This window comes from Rhinolophus hipposideros (assembly GCF_964194185.1).
Source record: "Rhinolophus hipposideros genome assembly, chromosome: 14".
In the NCBI taxonomy this organism is placed as follows: domain Eukaryota; kingdom Metazoa; phylum Chordata; class Mammalia; order Chiroptera; family Rhinolophidae; genus Rhinolophus; species Rhinolophus hipposideros.
In genome coordinates, this window is record NC_138060.1 from 5,462,417 (window position 1) to 5,482,096 (window position 19,680).

The following is a 19,680-nucleotide window of genomic DNA, read 5'->3' on the forward strand; positions in this document are numbered from 1 at the left end:
GTGACCACTACTGGGACTCGTATTCCAACCACTCCCCATCTCTGGAATTTTTAAGGGGGTATAACTCTTGCCTATAAATGGGACTAATAAGATTTATGCATGAATTATAGAAGGAAGAGCTTATTTTCTGGTTCAAAAAGAAAGAAAAACACATTAGAAAGGATAGTACTCCATCAAGTGGCAAGTGACCCAACCTTGCTCATTTGTTTTATTTTAAGGACATCTGCCTTTTAGGGTTTATGTTTTCTATCCCTTCACAATCATTCTAACTTAACGAGGGGACAGTCTGGAGAACTGTTGAAGAAAAGCCTGTGACTCAGACTGGCTGGCCCAGCTTGGGTATTGAATAGCTACATGACCTCTCTTTACCTCAGTTCCTGTATCTGTAAAAGTAGGACAATGGTAATACATGCTGCATAGGAACATGGGGAGGATTAAATGAAATAATATGTTCAATGAAAAAATATATAGTGCTTATATAAGTAAGCACTATTTTAAGTGCTTTATGTATGTTGATCCATTTAACCACATGGAGAAAGGCAAAGATTAAAACATGAAGAAAGACAAATTTGTGATGGCATTATTTGGGTATCTGCATACAGCTGTGCCTGAAACAAAGCTCCCACTGGATTTTTCACATATGTGAATAAAAAAATATTTCCTAATTTTATGAGGGGTTCTTAGCCAGGTAAATTGAATTTCTGACATTTGCAGCCAAGACAGTTCCAATAAATGCTATATGCTGTATATATTTATGTATACATAAATAGACATTTGTTAGCTAAATAAACCAAGGAAAAATGATAGAACGCATAGGTAATTTCTTTAAATGCTTGGGGATCTGTTGTAGAGTTTTCCATGAAGAGAATGAATGAAAATGACCTTAAATGTGCTCGACACCTATAGTGCCTGGTGATTGTGTGTATCTTATTTCAAACACGTGCACAACCACCCTATCAGGGCAGTGTTAATGCTATGCCCACTTTAGACAGGAGGATATGATGCACGAGAGAGCTGGAATAACTTTCCCAAAGTCTATTAGCTGGTGGTTGATTGAGCTGGGATCCAACCCCAAAGGCCATGTTCTTTCTCTTAATAGGCTTCTTCCCCCTGTTGCACTTAGATTGCAGGGATGGGTGGCCCATGAGTCTGAGCCAGTATGGTTTTGCCGTCTTGTTTTGTTTTACAGAATGCTGGGATAACTGCAAGAATGGCATAGGATGAAGAGGTCAGACTTGAGGCAATGAACACAGCTCATAATAATGAATGAACTCCATGCATCAGCTTTTAAAAGGGAACTGGAGTAACTGAACCAGTGGAGGCTTTCCTTTACCTGTTGCCACACACTGTGTGTATATTAATAGGAGAGCTCTCCATGTTTACTTCTGCAGCAAACTGATAATTGTCCTACCATGTTATGTGCTTTGGCAACTGTAGAAGAGTCTGAAGTGGAGCCCACTGGCCCAAATCCAGAAGCTAATTCTTTTCTAATGATTCCTATTTGTTAAAAATCTTCCTTCCCTTATTGAAACAAAAGGCAGGTACCAATGGTGGGAGGACAGTGTGGAAGCAGACGGTGTTTCCAGAGCCCAGAGCCTATGCCCATAGCCCCTTGGTTCTCCCAGGGTGGTCTGGGGTGGAGGTGGGGGGCTGATATCTTGAAGCCCATTCCTGCAGACTCCAGATTCTGAAGGATTCAGCCTTTGATTCAGCCTTTTTCATATCCTTCAAGTCAGGAATGAAGAATGGAGGAACATCTCAGACCTTTTCAAGCCCACTATACCCATCCCTTGGGGCCAGTAGCAAATGATTGCCTGTCAAACTTTCTCTGAACCTTCCTCTGGCCCAACTCCTTTCTCTTTCCTCTGTGCTTCCATCGCTTTAATAGAGCACTCATTTTATTTTCTCCCAATGCTTTTTAAACACATTTATTTCCCTCTCTTTATAATATAAAATCATTGTGTTCTAGATCACTGGAAATAAGAAAATACTCATAATTCCATGACTATTAAGAATCATTCTTAAATTTGTACTCTATTTATGTTTTTAAAAATATTTTATTTTCTAGTTAAAATCCTGTAACTCCAAAAGGGCAACAATCTCTTTATATTTAGGTGGCTGACACATAGTAGGTGCTTGGGCAATATTTGCTGAATCTACCTGGTTGACCTGAACAGAGATCCAGTGTTGATTTTATCTTGCTTTAAAAAAAAATTCCAATTCGTCACATCAAAATTACCTGAAAACCTCACCAGTCAACAGACCACAAAGAAAGAAACTTCTCTTAGTGAGTAAAGGTCTCGTATCTCTCAGTCTCCTGGCTCTTTTCTTTTGACTCCTTTCTGTCTCTGCCTGTTTTTTTTCCCCAAAGCTTTATTGAGATTTAATTCACATCCCATAAAATTCACCTATTTAAAGTATCCACTTCGTTAGTTTTAGTGTATTGACAAAGTTGTGCAACTATCCCCACTACTTAATTTTAGAACATTTTCATCACCACAAAAAGAAACCTCGTACCATCAACACAGTCCCCATTTCCCCCTCCCCAGGCCCCGGCTACTAGTCTACTTTTCTATGGGTTTGCCTATTCTAGACATTTCAGATAAGTGGAATTATATATATGTAGTCTTTTGTGACTGGCTTAGTTCATTGAATAATAAAATGAAACAAAATGTCTTCAAGATCCATCCCTATTGTAGCATATGTCAGTACTTTATTCCTTTTTGTTGTTCCACCTGTTTTTTCCTGTCCATTGGTTCTTCACCTTCTTTTATTGGGAAACAGTGTGTACTTCCAGGATTTTTCCAAGTCAAGTTGTTGTCCTTTCAGTCTTAGTTGTGGAGGGCGCAGCTCAGCTCCAGGTCCAGTTGCCATTGTTAGTTGCAGGGGGCACAGCCCACCATCCCTTTGTGGGAGTTGAGGAGTCGAACCAGCAACCTTGTGGTTGAGAGCTGGTGCTCCAACCAACTGAGCCATCTGGCCACCCGGGAGCTCAGCGGCAGCTCATTGACTTCATTCTAGTTGTGAAGGGCGCAGCTCCGTTGACTCATGTGGGAATCGAACCGGCAGCCCCATTGCCCAGATCTCACGCTCTAACAAATTGAGCCACCTGTCCGCCCCTCTTCATCTTCTTTTAGAGCTTCGTGATAGTACACGTATGTCACAGGTGATCTGATGGCCCTGCTATTTGATACCTGCCTTCTTTACCCAAGCTGTGTATCAAATGTATTTCATTTGCTCATCACTAGCAGGATCAAGTAACAACCCATCTTAGAATTTGCCGCACTCTAAGAAGCTCTGTTTATTTTAGTCTTATGTAATGTGCATTTACACAATTGGGTGTCTAACCATCAGAAAGCAAGCACTTTTGAAGGTAACAATCTCATGCACAGAAGGATATGCACGTACAGAACAGTTCCAAAAACAAGGTAAGCAATCAGGAAAAATAAAATAGAATTTCTACATGAATGTGTTGTATACTTCATTTAAAAAAGTACACATCTGCCAAGAATTTTAATTAACTGGAGGAAGGATTGGCATCAACTGGGTTCTAGAAAATAGAAAAGTTATGTGATGTTTTAAATTGTGCTTATTGTCTAGGTAGTATCAGAACCAAGAGAAATGGGTTCAAGGTTTATCTGAAGCTTTAAAATCTAGCCCTCAAATCAGCGACTGTCAATTACATGCTGCCAAGAAGATGACTTATCATTAATGGGTAACAAAATGGATCACTGGGATGTTAGGATAATTCTTTGTAATGAGTTCTGGCTCTAAGTACAATTGAGTTGTTTTCCTAACTGTATTTCAGAGGTCTAGGGTATTTCTGTATCTAATCGACTCATTGCTTTTTCCTCTGCATATTATTAAGGCACTCATCAGCCTTCAATAGCTCTGCAGAAACTGGCTTTGGTTTAAAATTGTGCCCATGATAGAAGGAATGTTTCTACAAACCACTTAAAATATTATTAAGCTATATTCTTTTCCACCTCGGAATTTATTTAATCTCATTAAACCTGAAAAATGGCTAAGCAGTAGGAAGCATTTTCATTTTTTAAAAAATCAAAACATGAAAAAGAATATAAGCATTAAGAGGTAATGGACATTGGACACACTCTCTATTCTAACTGTTTAGACTTAAAACACAATAAAATACTTGGACGTCATTATCTAAAATACTTATGATGGTGTTGTTTTTCCTTGGTAAGAAATTAATTGGTAATAAATGTGTGTTGGAGAGTAACTGGAAGTAAAAACAGACCGTACCAGCTTAATTTGGCTTCAGGGATAAGAACAAAGCAGATGTTGGAATTAGCATCTTTAAATATTATCCCTTTAAGTCAGCGTTTGGAGATGAGATTGGTTGTGGAATTTTGCATGGGAAGCTGCAGATTCACTTGTCCAAGGTCTCAGCCTTGACAATGTTTTGGGACTTCCGGAATCTTCACAAAACTGTACTTAGACGCAGAACTCATAATCAAGAATTATTCTAGCATCCTAGTGATCACAAATTTGCATGTCATCCATGAACATCCATAGTGTGTCTAGAAAACTAGACACACTAGTTTTCTCGGGATTATTCGATTTTGGCCGTATATATGCTACCAGTGTCAGTGCTAATAGCAAAAGCCCAAGATTCAGGGGAGGCGGGTTTCAATACTCTGTTCCTAAGTAATTGTGTGGCCGTGGGTGTCATGTAACTTACACGAATACCAGTTTTCTTATTGGTCAAAAGGGACTATTGTAGCTGCCCTGCATACTTGGTGATGTGGAAAGCACTATGGAAAGGTAAAAACATTAGAGAAATAGAAGGTATATTTTAAGCCATCAAACTATGACTCAAACCAGGGACATAGTAAATATTAAAAACACAGCTCTCCAAATATCAGTTTTCTCTGTTGAGAACATTCCTTAGAAATTTATCCTAAGGAAACAGTCAAAGGAATACATGAAGATATTCATCAAAGGTTTACCCATGATTGTGAAAAACTGGGGTAACCTAAATGTTTAGTCATAGGGGATTGGTGAAATTAATTATGTAATGCTATGTTAAGGAATGCAATGCTTCTGTGAAAATTTATGACATATTGTGAAGTAAAAACAAATTGCAGATTATAAAACAGTATAACATATGGTTATATGGCTCCGCCGTTTGGTTTTCCAGATATAAAATACATATATTGGCAAAATCTTATGTAGATAAAATGTTAACAATGATTATTCTTGAGTGGGTAGAGTATCAATTATTTTGGGGGTGATTATTTTGTGTTCTTAAAGTTCTCTGTATAAAAACATATAACCTTTTTATTAGAAGATATTTGTGTGTATGTGTGTGTCATCTCTCGCTCTCTTACTCTTCTCGCTCTCTCTCACTCTTTCTCTCTCTCTCGCTTTGGTTCTCACCTGGGGACAATTTTGCCCTCTCTCCGTGCCCCTCCACTCTACCGCCCAGTGGATACTTGGCAATATCTGCAGTTATTTTTGGCTGTCACAACTTGGAGGTTGTGCACAGGGCAGCCCCCATAACAAAGAATTACCTGGCCAAAATGTTAATAGCCCTGATGCTGAGAAGCCCTGTGCATTTCCAGCCTGGATCAGACTTCTGTTGCTGATCTTACACAACTTGGGGAAAACTGTCCACAGTGGTTTCTCTACGTAACATTCACCCCATTTTATTTTCTTCTTTCAAACTATCTTCTCTTCCATCCAGCCTATGGAATCAGTGCCTCCTCCAAAAGCTGGAAGGGAGATTACATTTTCCCCAATCTATAAAGATATGCTGTGACTTTTTGATATTTAAAAACCTGGCTTCTGGGGCTCAGAGACTTTTTCAAAACTATTATTTCTGGCATGGGTTTCAGCAGCCTATTTTGAAACTCATAAGCCATGGATGGCTTTGTCTCTTTGTCCTCTGAGCTTTGCTTTGGTGTATTTTCCCCTAGAGTTGTAAGCATGCTGTCTAGCTGCTCAAATGTGTTGGGAGTGAGGATAGAAATAAGTGTCGTGAAGTAAAAGTAAGTACAAGGGAATATTTAAAAAATCATCTTACACATATATTTATTCCTTAAATTTTATGTCATTGTGTGCTAATAACATACAAAATAAAGTACTGACATGAGGAATCATACTTCATTTTTTAGTATAAATTTTGTTTATTTTTGAAACAAGTTTTGTAGGTTATATTTGCCGCATTCAATTCCTACTCCCTATTTTCAATATAAAGTATGTAATAAAGGGTTTTTTAACAGTTGACTGGCTTATTCATTCAGTAAATATTGTTTGCTCCCCTACTATGAAAAGCACAGTTTAGTTCTGAAAATACAGTGGTAAATCAAATTATCTGTGGCTTTTTTTTTTTTTTTTTTACTTTTTGACCCCTTTTCTATGAACTTTTTTTTTTTTTAGATTCCACATATAAGAGAGATCAAATGGTATTTGTCTTTCTCTGTATGACTTATTCCACTCAGCATAATACCCTCTAGGTCCACCCATATTGTTGCAAACAGTTAGATTTCATTCTTTTTTACAGCTGAGTCCATTGTATATATGTAACACCTCTTCTTTATCCATTCATTCATCAATGAACACTTAGGTTGTTTTCATATATTGGCCATTGTAAATAATGCTGCAATGAACATATGCATTTTTTAAAAAGATTTTATTGGGGAAGGAGAACAGGACTTTAATGGGGAACAGTATGTACTTCCAGGACTTTTTTCCAATCTTAGTTGTGGAGGGCGCCATTCAGCTTCAAGTTGTTGTCCTTTCAGTCTTAGTTGTGGAGGGCGCAGCTCAGCTCCAGGTCCAGTCGCCATTGTTAGTTGCAGGGGGCGCAGCCCACCATCCCTTGCGGGAGTGGAGTAATTGACCTGGCAACATTGTAGTTGAGAGCCCACTGGCCCATGCAGGAATTGAACTGGCAGCCTTCGGAGTTAGGAGGACAGAGCTCCAACCACCTGAGCCACCAGACCGGCCCCAACATATGCATTTTTAGAGTTAGTTTTTGTTGTTGTTCTCTTCAGATAAATACCCAGAAGTGAAATTTCTGGGTCATACAGCAGTTTTATTTCTAATTTTTGAGGAAACTCCATACTGTTTTTCATAGTGGCTGCACCAATTCACATTCCCACCAAGAGTACATAGGGGTCCCTTTTCTCCACATCCTGGCCAACACTTGTTATTTCTTGTCTTTTTGATAAAGCCATTCTAACAGGTGATATCTCACTGTGGTTTTGATTTGCATTTCCCCGATGATTAGTGATGCTGAGCATCTTTTCACGTACTGTTGGCCATCTGTATGTCTTCTTTGAAAAATGTTTATTTAAATCATTGATCCATTTTTTAATCAGATTGCTTTGTTTTTGCTATTGAGTTGTATGAATTCTTTATATATTTTGTGTATTAGTCCCTTATCATATACTATATGATTTGCAAATATTTTCTCTCATTCACAAAGTTACCTTTTCATTTTGTTGATGTCTTTGCTGTGCAGAAACTTTCACTTGGATGTAGTCCTATTTGTTTACTTTTCATTTTATTGCTTTTGCTTTTGGTGTCAGATTCCAAAAATCATTGCCAATACTTAGGTCAAGGAGATTATTACCTATGTTTTCTTCTAGGAGTTTTATGGTTCCAGATCTTATGTTCAATATTTAATCCATCTTGAGTTAATTTTTGTTCATGCTGTGAGATAGTGGTCAAATTTTATTCATTTGCATGTGGATGTCTGGTTTTCCCAGAACAATTTAGTGAATAGACCGTCCTTTCTCCATTGTATATTTGTGGCTTTGTTGTTGTAAATTAATTGACCATATATTTGTGGGTTTATTTCTGGGCTCTCTATTGTGTTCCATTGATCTATGTGTGTGTTTTAATACCAATACCATACTATTTTAATTACTATAGCTTTGTAATATACTTTAAAACCACGGAGTATGAAGCCTCTAGTTTTGCCTTTGTTTCTCAGGATTGTTTTGGCTCTTCAGCGTTTTTCGGTGCTTCCGTACAAATTTTAGAATATTGGTTCTATTTCTTTTAAAAATGTTATTGGACAGTTTGGGGAATATAATCAATAATGTTGTAAAGATTTTGTAGGGTATCGATGGTCTTATTAGGGAGACCACTTCAGGATGGTGTAGATGCCTGACCACTATGCTGTACACCTGAAACTGAAGCTGAACAATACTGAATGTCAACTATAATTTAATATATATATATATAGTCACAGGATGTGGAGTACAGTGTAGGGAATAGAGTCAATGGAATTGTAACAGCTCTATATGATGTCAGCGGAGCAATAGATTGGAGAAGGGGGTGTAAATGTCTAACTATTACATTGTTTTATACACCTGAAACTAATTTAAAAAGTAGATAAAATTTGAAATAATAAAATCTGGGTTCAATGACTTTGAGTAAGTCATTTTATCTTCCGAGCCTAGTTTCTTATCTACAAAATTGGACAATATTGTCTTACCTGCCTGAAAAGCTTTTTGTGAGGGGGAACATTTTTTTGAAAAACATGTGCCTTATAAAGTATCATATAATGTGAACAGGAAGTTTTTTGTTATTCTCAGTGTGTCATGCACAGACCTCTAACTGTCTTTCAAAGACCCTCCCTCAAAGTTGTCTTCCAGTTAGTTCAAATTAAACATGTGAAAAGAAAAATGTCATTGGAATTTTGAGAGGGATTACACTGAATCTGTAGATTGCTTTGGGTAGTATGGACATTTTCACAATATTGATTCTTCCAGTCTAATCAATTCAGTTTACTTTTTATTTGTTGCTGTTAAAATATGTCATTAAAATGTTACAATGTTCTGAATTCCCCAGGGGCAAAATGAACTCAGTGTGGAACCTTGTTTATCAAGACTGGGTGGAAATGTTAGCTTGGGCATCACCATATTCTGTGTGACACCCACCACTTGGTATTCTCTGCCTCATTCCCTTCAGCCTGGCCCTATAAGCCTAATTTGCAAGGTTTGTTTAGAAATTCATATGTACGTAAAAGAGATTCTCTTGAATTCTTCAGATTGGGCTCAATGTGAGGATAATGCAATACAAGTTTGGCAGGAAAATTACCAAGTCCTAGTGAACAAACTATTTGAAGTCCCTTTCATCTATGGCACCTAGAAGCATGGTCACTTTATGTTCACAAATTCTACCTCAGTCTCTTTTGCTGACAGAACATGTAATGTGCACAACCTCAATAGATGAGGGCTCTCACTATATTCCCTAGCTATTATCCTTCACCTGGCAGCCTCATGCCCTTCCATCGCTTTGATGGTATCTCTAAGAATCTAAGTAGATGATGTTCGAACCCATATCTCCAGTTTAGATCTTTCTCTGATACTCAATATTCTGAGGCAACTTAGATTAGGAAAGGAAGCATTCTCAACTTAGAGACTTTATAGCTTGAAAAATCACATTAAGAAAGATCAGATGTGTTCTCTGAACCTCAGTTTTTCATCTGTGAAATGGTGAGAATAAATACATTCTAATGGAGTAATACGACAAGGAAATGAGATAACATGAGTCAAAGTACAAATATGTTAGCCATTTCTTACCTGGATACCCTACTCAAATCATAAAATTTCCAGGCACTGGAACTCCCAATAAACTGAATCAGCAACTCACTGAACCTCTCTTTCAAAGGTGATATGGTCTCAGATCAACGTTTCTCTCTGCTTTGATCTCCAGTTGCTAGAGGTCGGCTTCTTCATAACTTCAACTGCACGTTGCCCTTAATTATCTGTTCTGTCATGTAGTTTAACTGCCCCAAGTAGATGGATCTGTCTCTTAGGCTCCTATTTTCAAGTTCCATGAGGAAAAGTCAGATTGGCCCATGCCACTTTTCCAGTCAGGCCACAAGTCAGAGGTATTAGATGAATGGACAGTCCTTGGCGTAGGCGCCCCAAATCATCTAATTGGCTATTGTCACAGTCAGGGCAGCAGGTGGGGCAGATTCCTGTAGTGTACACTAGGAATTTATAACCATGTGATGATGGTGGGACTGCATTCACCTTCTTGCCTGACCTGGTCATGTGAAACCAGCTGGGACAGATTTCTCTAATTTGAAGCCAGAGGATAATTCTTGTTGCATTTAGTGTCAGATAGTTGGAAGGATATGGCTTTGAACTTTTGTAGGTCATCTTCCCTGCTTTTTGGAAGCCTCCTCTTGGTAAGGGAGAATGAGGCCAATCCATTTAAAAAAAAAAAAAAAAGAAAAGCTAAGAGTTGGGGAAGGCATACGTACACATTTATGTCCTCTTGAGTACCTGTATCAAATTACACTTCTGGGACATCTCAGTTATGAAACAGATAGCTACCTCTTTTTGCCAATGTCAGTTTGTGTTTAGTTTCCATCACTTGCAATCAAGGATTGTGGCTAGTACACTTTCTTGGAAGGGGACTTTTGGCAGGCAGGTGAATGTCTAGTACTTCAGCTTGCTTAAAATCCATGTGATTTGAGGTCTACTGATAGATTTGGTGGATAAGGCCCTGATCAAGAGTATTCCAAATGTTAGATGTCCAAGTGAAGAAGCCTCTTAAATCCTACTTTAACATTTACGACCTCTTAATAAATAAAGTTGTTCGAAGGCAGAGGCAAATTCAACTGCAAAAATGAGTCAAATGGGATATAGCCTGTATTAAAATTTTTGTGGCCTGTATTCTAATAGGGCAGATGGAAAGAATGTTGGAATAAAACCCAATACTTATTTTTCTGTTTCTTCCAAAATTTTGCGCTAGAGGTCTAGAGGAGAAAATAGGACAGGTAAGGACTGAAAGCATGCTTACTTTTCCCACCATTAGTTTGCCACAATATCAGCTTTTACGGTACAAACTCAACATGCTCAGAACCCAAGTCCAAAGACAATTGACTGTTCCCCCTCTTTCCCACTGTCTTCATCCTTGTTGAGTCTGTTCTGGGGAAGGAAGCTGAGTTGGTGAGTAGGAAAGGAAGAGATTCTCAGTACATGTCATCACAGTGTGATATGAAGTAGGTGCCCCTAAGAATTGCAGGGTTAGAAAGGGAAGAGAAAATTAACAGTGGAGCCAGGTTAAGCCCATCATGGGATATAAAAGCGACTACCTCCCCTGTGTTTTCAGGATGTCATTCTCATCAGCCTGTCACTGGGCAAGCATTTCTGCCAATAGAGTCACTCCTATTTCATAAATGTCAACTCCTTGTTCATTTAGTTGTGCCTCACCTTCCTGATTTTGCCATATGCCTAAATTATTATTATTGTAATATTTTTCTTTAATTGGAATGCTTTTTAAATCTCACTCTAAATAACAATATCCATGAAACCATGTGGATATTGTTTAACTTTTCCCCCAATATACATTAAAATAAATTACAACTATTAAGAAAATTCTTCTGTGTTTCAGCTAAAATCGTTTTGCAAACCATCTATGGGATACAAACCACATTTTGGAAAAAACTGGGTTAACATTCTGTTTCTTGTGTTACTGCACAAATATGTTAGAAGTATGGGAGGGATCACAGTTAGAAGCTTTGTATCTGGATATCATTAGCCAGTTTCATAAAGTCAAGCTTTAGGAGTCTAAAAGGTGAGAACCAGTATATTTTGATGGAACACAGGGTTTAGAGAAACAATCATTTTTTTGTTTATTATCTTTCTCCCCAGCTCGACTGGCAGTTCTGTAAGGGTCGGGTCTGCGTCTGTCTGTTCACCAGTGAATTCTAGCAGGTAGCGGAGAACCTGGCACATGGTAGACACTTGATAAATATTTGGTGGAGGAAGAAAGTATGAACTGAATAAGGATTCCATCCAGGTCATCGTGGTACACATTTTCAGTTCTGTGAGTGCAGGGATTATGATGTCTTTTTAAACTGCATCTAAAGTGTCTAGCATACACAAAATGTAAACAAAACTATTTTGTTTACACAAAAAATGTTTAGTCTATGTCTAGTCATTTGTATACAAATTGAATCACATCTCACATTTTAAGCTTTAAAATCTTGTCATTTTAAACTGATTTAGAAGAACTGTTAGTTTTTGAAAATTTTAAATTGTGGTAAAATACACATATCATAAAATTTACTGGTTTAACCTTTTTTTCACTGGCATTAAGTAAATTCATGGTATCGTACAGCCCTCGCCATCATCCATTTGCTGAACTCTTTTCATCTAGCAAAACTGAAATTTTGTCCCCATTAAACAGTAACAGCCCATTCTCCCCCCACCCCTTCCTACATACTGTGGCAACCACCATTGTACTTTCTGTTTCTAGGAATTTGGCTACTCTATATACTTCATATGAGAAGAATTATACAGTATTTGTTTTTTTTTTTGTGACTGGCTAATTTCTCTTAGCATAATGTCTTCAAGTTTTATTCATCTTGGAGTGGGTGCTATAGTTTCCTTCCTTTTAATTCTGATACTATTCCGTTGTGTGTAGATACCACATTTTGTTCATCCATTCATCTGTCAGCAAATACTTGGGTTGTTTTTACCTTTTGGCTATTGTGCCTAATACTGCTACTATGAACATAGATGTACAAATATGTCTTTGACAGAAATTTACAACAAATTAATAAGCGAATCAATGAAAGAATGAATTAATAAATGACATTAGCAGTCTTCTGTGTACCTGGAAGCAAAATGACCACATTGGGTGTTGTCAGAATGTAAGGGATGAGAAGGAGAGAGGGCCCCAAAAGAAACATTATTCCTTTGATGATTCTACCCGAGGCCAGTCCTGCTTGGAACTGGCTCACATTGCTCCATGCAACTGCTCCAGCGTGATCTGTCAAAATGCTCTCCCACCGGGGTTCACAAATCCTTCTTAATGCTAACTTGCCCTGAAGTGCTGCTCTTTTTCAGGCATACATTATTGAAGCAGCTGTGGTCAGTCAAGGGAAGCATAGTGAAACCATCTGAGCATTCCAAAGTGAATGGCCAGATACCTTGTCTGAGTTCCTGAAGTTTAAAGCAAGGCTGACCAAACCATCCCAGTCAGGAAGTCATTTAATAGCTCAAAGGGCTGGCCACTTCCTAAGTGAGGCGGAGGAATCCAGCATCCAATGAGAGAGACCTCACATCTTTTTCATTTCAAGTTCCCTGGGCTTTCTCCCTGACCAGGACTGTGGGGAAACCACCAGAATAAAAAGTGATTCACGAAGACCAGCTGACTCCATTTTCAGATGTTCACTCTCAGGCAGGAGGTTTTATTAGATTCTGTGTAAAGAGGGCCAGAGCTGGCATCATGCATTGCGCTCAGCATTTAGTCTGGCAGGGGATGTAATGTTCTCTACTCTCTGAATGAAGGGAGGGACCCCCTTTGTGTTGGGCAGCCGTCAATGTATGAGATACGGATGTATGTCAAAGTAGGCTGAGCTCTAAGAGGCTTGACTCACGTTTCCTCAGAAGCTGCTAAAAAACAGACTGGAAACAAAAAATATATCACTTGTTTCTTTTATCAAAGTTCTTCCAGTTCCCAGTTTGAAGCAAGGGAAAGCAAAGCACATATCTGGGTGGAAAAGTGAACTTGAAAGCTAGAGGGCTGGAGTGAATAAAAAAATGTCAAAAAACAGTGCTTTGAAAATTTCAAAGACAAATGCAAAGGAATAGACAAATGCTTTTTGCTTTCTGTTCACCCACTCTAACGCAAATCTTGCATTTAAAGAGATTGGCTCAAGGCATAACCCTGCCATTGAATTGTGGTTCCAACAGTGGGCATATTAGTTACCCTCTTTTGAGCCCCAATTTTCCCATCTGTGAAATGGAGATGATAGCCAGGGAATATACCCTGTAGGATTATGAGGACAGTAATCAATCTGAAACCCTTAGCACGGGGTGCCATACACAAGCCCCCAATTAATGTTTGCTATTATTCTTATTAGTCTCCTAAGTAAAAATGACACTCCAAGTACATGAGCATTGCAAAATTTTAAAACCAAAGCTTCATTTGATAATGAGAGGATCTTATAAATAGGCCCTGGCGAGTCGGAATGTTCCTTCGCAGGCACAGCCAGTCATCAGTGTATTGAGTAAGCATTAGGACGTGCCCAGTTGTGTTTTGGAAGTTATACAAATGAGGAAAGTAGACACACTGTCCAAGTCACAGAGTGTCATCACATACAAATACAAAGATGTCAAGGAATGTCTTGTGAGTGTGTGTGTGCGTGTAAAACCCTGTTGGCAGGACCTACACAGGTTCTTACATAAGAAAATAAATAATTTGACCCCATTTTTATGAAAAAGATGTTGATTGATTTTGTATAAACTCTAAGGATGCAAAATGGTAGCAAAGGGAGGAAGGAAGGGTGTTTGGAGTGAGTAGCGGGCTGTTTTCTTATAAGAGGACTTGTTATCTGTTCCTGGAACAACTTTTGCCAGGTCTTTGCTTGGATGTCTTTTTATCGTGGCTCGAATGTCACTACCTGATAGGGACCTTCCTTGGGCAATCAATCTAAATTAAATGCATTCTCCATTCTTTTAAGAGGTATGGTAGAGGTAGCCTTAATTTCTTTTTTTAAAAAGCATTTATTCTGTTCTGAAATTACCTTGTTCATATATTTATTGGTATGTTTAATGTCCAGCTATCCCCATGTTGATGACCAGAAGTCACATGAAAGCAGGGATCTCATCTGTCTTGTTTGTCACCACATTCCAGAGTCTGGCACACAGCAGGCTTTTGATAAATAGCTGATGAAGAAATAATTGAATAATTCAGTCTCATTGTGCTTTTTTTTTAACGCAATTTGTTTTTCCTTGTGGTGAATTTGGTTAGTAAATCTCAATCTATCAGATCATTTTGCTTCTTATTATTATACAAAATATATCAATCAGGTCATTGGAAATTTGTAGATGAGTCGCTGAACTGTACCATCTTACCTTAGAAACATACTTGTGTTTCTAGGGCTGCTGTAACTCAGTAACACAAGCTGTGTGGCTTAAACAACAGAAATTATTGTCTCACAGTTCTGGAGGCTGGAAGTCCAAGATCAAGGTGTGGGCAGGGTTGGCTCCTTCTGAGGGCTGAGAGAATCTATTCCATGCCTCTCTTCTTGTCCTGTGGTTTGCCCATAATCCTCGGCATTCCTCGCTTTGTAGAAGGATCACCGGGATCCCTGCCTTCATCTTCTCATGATGTTTTCCCCGTGTCTGTGTCTGGCTCCAAATTTCCCCTTCTTAGGACACTAGTCACCTGGGATTATGTCCTACCCTAATAACCTCATTTGAACTTGATTACCTCTCTCTAAAAAAGATCACATTCTGGGGCACTAGGGGTTAGCATGTCAACATATGGAGTTTGGGGGACACATTTAAATCCCTAATGATACCAAACATCCAGGATGGGAGAACATCGTCTTAGGTTGAGCCTCACAAAATTGCTTACATTTTTTCCTCTGTAAGGACAAGAAAACCTCAGTGCAGGAAAACTCGGAGATAAAACACTTAAGCAGGATTGAAGTAAACACACAGATCCAGGTCAGCGCCTATCTGACACATAGTCTTGAATCAATAAATATTTGGTGAATGAATGAATGTGGAGTTCTTCTAAATGACTTGCTCCCTTAGCTCTTCCAAGTAGCCTGAACAGCCCATTAGAAATCACAGTCTCCCTTTCTGCACTTGATTTCTCTGTGTAACACTTGTATCACACTGTGTACTTCACTTATTTGTCATGTTAATCGCCCACCGCCAACTAGAAGGTAAGCTTCTTGGGAGCAGGAATTTTTACTGTTTTGTTTACTTCTGTCTAGACCAGCACCTGCTGCAGTGCTGAACACAGAGTAACATCCTCCATTTCATCGAGTGAATGAAGGAACGAGTGAATGGTGTCCAGAGAGAGCTCTGGCATGCAGTTTCAAGTTTTCCTTGGATATGTCCTTATGCTGCATAGAATCTCAGCACTGAGGTGTATATCAAAGATCACGCCCTTGTCGCCCATGTTTGAATTATCCCTCAGACTGCTGACAACTTGGTAACACGACTGTGTTTGGTGGCAGAGCCTCAATTTTGATAATAAAAGAGGGAAGGATTCAAAATTTAAATGATAAAATAACATGCTCTGTGTGTGTGTGTGTGTGTGTGTGTGTGTGTGTGAACAAAGGTAGGGAGAACATAGACAGGAGGCCTGCTGGAGAGTTCAAGCAATATGCTCAGAGAAGGGCAAATAAACCCTGGAGTGCAACTGGGACAAGATGACGCCTAATTTTATGTCAATGCAGAGTAAAAAGGCCAGATTATAAGGCAAAACAATGACAGCACACAGCATAGGGGCATAGAACACTGCTTCTCAAACTTTACGCATTACTAACCACCTGGGGATATGGTTACAATGAAGATTCTGATTCCAGGTGGGCTCTGAAAGACTGCATCCTTCCAAGTTCACAGGGGATAACGCTTCTGGGTTACACCTTGTATCAGAGAACTCGGCTTCTGCGAAGATACTTTCTGGGTTGAAATCCACGCAGTGACCACTAATTAACTATGTGATCTTCAGTAAGTCATGTGAGGTACCTCTCTGCGCCTCCGCTTTCTTATTTATAAAATGGAGATCAGATGAGGTATTTTCTGTAAAGTGAATACTAGTTAAGTGTCACTGGTTATTAGTGTTACTTCACTTGGGGAAGGGAGAAAGGAAGAGGATTTGGTATGCGGAGCGAGTCAAAGACATCTTAGCTGTATTTTTTGATAATTTTTAAAAGAAAGTATTCAGGTATTGACGTGTGTACGGAATCACCTCCTCTCCCTTGCAAGCAAGTTACATAAGAGGCCAGATTAGTCATGCATGTGCTACGCGTAGGGCGGCTCAGGACGCCTGTTTGAAAACTGGTTTGAGTTCTCGGATGTACACACGCTGCGTGAGGATTGTCTTCTATTGCGAGTGGAATCCTTATGCAGGACTAACGCGGCTCGCAAGTATTCGGAACACCTCTTCCCAGCAGCTGCGGGGGGGTGGCCACAGAGAGGCGCTCGGGAGCGGCTCCGGGAGCCAGGGCGCGGGGCGGGGAGAGGGCCGAGCCACGTGGACCGGCGGCCGGGCGGGGGCAGGGGCAGCAGGCCAGCCCGGCCAATCGGCGCGGCTCGCGGGGGTCCCAGCCCCGCCCCGCGGGCGCGCTCGCCGGTCCGGCTGCACCCTGCCGTCCACGCGCCGCCTTGGACCGCGCGGACCGACCCCAGGCGCGGAGTCGCAGCTGATGCTCCCGCAGACCCTGCTTCTCCCGCGGCAGTTTCGAACTTGTCTTTGGAGAGACATGGCAACTTTCTTTACAGCGAGCCGGAGGAGGTGATGGGCCGCTCCCGGGGTGCCCGCGGGGAGGCGGCACCGTGAGCGCCCGCCCGTGCAGAGACCCGTGCTTCGACTGGGATGCGCGGACTTCGCTGCCGGCTGTGGTCCAGTAAGAAGGGTGGAAAGGGGAAAGGAGGGCCGGGAAGATGGGGTTGGGGTGGCTTTGGATCCGTGCTCAGTTCTGTCCCGTGGGTACCAGCTGCCTCTCGGACTGACACGCACTTGACCCGGCTGCTCATCTCCGTGCTCCGGAGTGCGGGGTGGCCTGTGCGGTGGGTGGCGTGCGCCCAGAAGTTAGAAGCCGGGCTCTGAAGGGAGGATGTGTGGCTGGGGAGGGGCAGCGGCTGCTTCCCACGTCTGGGTTCCTGCCTGTCATTTAGAGACCCCGGGGCTGCTCCGTGGATGCCGGAGAGGCCACGTGATGAACGGGTACGAAGAGAGGGAGGGCGGACGCTCCGTGAGGTCTTGTTTTGGAGAAGACCGCCGTGGGGCTTCATGCCTTGGGGCCTCATCCGTAGATCCTAACAGGAGCCAGCTGGAGTTAGCAGGGCAGCTCTACCCGAACCCCTGGTTGCAGGCCTCTTGGTGGGAGGCGCCGCTCGCGCCTGGGACGCGTCTTGCAGCTGGAGGAGCAAAGCTTCCTGCCAAGTGGAGAACGGGAACGGGTCTGGAAGTTCTGTCTCTTTCGAGTTAGGCACCTCAGATTTGTCCACCAAGCCGGCCTGTCTACATTTCTTTCCCCTTTTCAAACCTAATCTTGCCTCATTTGTCCTATCAATCGCTTCTAGAAGGAAGGACGGACATCCTTAACCCTAAACCATGAGCTCATCTTTGGGGAGGATGGGAACTAGAAAGCTTGATATCCCACCCCTAGGAAGGCAGCCCAAGCCAGATACGGTGCCACTGGTGTGTGTTTCTCCTGAATCAGTATCACTTTTTTTTGGGGGGGGGGGTGGAATCCACAAACCTCCTTGAGAATTTCAGCCAAGCTATGAAGCAACTGTCCCGCGAGATGTATACGCAAAGATTCGTGGACTCTCTGAGACCTACCCAAGTGCCTGCCCATCTCCCTACCAGGATTTAGGGACCCCTCACTCCCATTGGCGAAGAGTCTGTATCCCTGAACTCTTTTCCCCTTTAGCTTTTCAGTGGCCGTCCCTCCGAGATGAGCAAGGTTGATGTGATGTGACAGGCGACCCCGGTGTGTGGGGATGGGTACGTTTAAAGCTTTGGGCTGGCTCTTTCTCCAGTTTCCCCGGTACAGGCATTGTCCACAACAACCCGCAGACCCCAGCTGCAGACTCAGGCACCCAAAGCTGCATGTGTTGATGGCTTAGCTCCCCATCACACTGCTCCCCCACCCCCACCACTTGCTGCACACAAGGTCGGGGCAATTTGTCTGTGTGTCTGAGCCCTTGTTCAGGCAGAGACTAGATTAAAAAAAATGGCTAAAATTATTTAGCAACATCCATTTCACAATATAATAAGTATTTTCCACTAAGTCACTTGAGAACAGGTGTATGTATGACTTGAAGAATTCTTCAACAGCTCGCTGTGGGTTTTACAGTCAGAAGCATTTCTGCTAAGTGTGTAGTCATAAATCAGTGTACAAGCCCAACACTTCCTTTGGATTGGAAATACAGATCTTAATAAGGCAGCGTGAGAGCAGTTTTCAGAGTCATTAGGACTAATGATGACTTATGTCCTCCCAAACTGACCGTGTCAGTTGGCTTGGCTCATTTGTGCAGAAAGGTTTCTTCGTTTGTGTGGGCATTTCTTGGTCAATATTTTCATAGCTGAAAGCTGAATTGCAAGGTTTCTTTTCTCAGTTCTTCTGTGTCATTGTTCTGCATTGCGTGACTTTGCCCTCTTCCCTCTGTACCATCTTAGATACCCTTTGACACTTTAAAGTTTATTATAAGGTTTTAAATCATGCTTTGACTTGGCCACTTTTACCTGTTAATGATAAGAAAGTTACCCTTCCCAGAGAAGCAGTCACTGCCAATTCACTTAGTTTTCAATGACTTTAATTTTTTTGTTTTACTTCTCCCTCAACATACAAAAACCTACAAATATTTCTAGTTGATTATTGAGTATTTTTCATCAGAGGCAACCTTTCCATATTTCTAGTAGTACAATGTTCTAGGTCACTTGAATTTCAATATTCAATTTTTGCTCTTTTTAGAGATGTGTATTGTTTGATGACCTAGTTATATTTAGTCACACACAAAAAAGGTTCTTTGCTTTATCCCATTACCTCCTTTTCAGTGGCACATAGCCTTTCTCTAATAGCTGCTTTTATCTGCACAACTCACTTATTGTTATCTGTAATATACTGCTTTGTTATGTAAATGATGTGTTGATGCATGTGATATTGCAACTGCATTCACTGGGGGTTAACCCAGGGTATGACGTCAT

At 40.8% G+C, this 19,680-nt stretch overlaps 1 protein-coding gene across 3 annotated transcripts in view; it reads left to right on the top strand.

Moving 5' to 3' along the window:
* Positions 1-17,129: 17,129 nt before the first annotated feature.
* The window catches only part of TAFA4 (TAFA chemokine like family member 4), a 187,850-nt gene continuing 185,299 nt past the window's right edge, over positions 17,130-19,680 (top strand). For all 3 annotated transcript variants that reach the window (XM_081071284.1, XM_081071286.1, XM_081071285.1), the window contains exon 1: positions 17,130-17,371. The gene's annotated coding sequence lies outside the window, so the exon portion shown is untranslated. The remainder of the gene's footprint in view (positions 17,372-19,680) is intronic.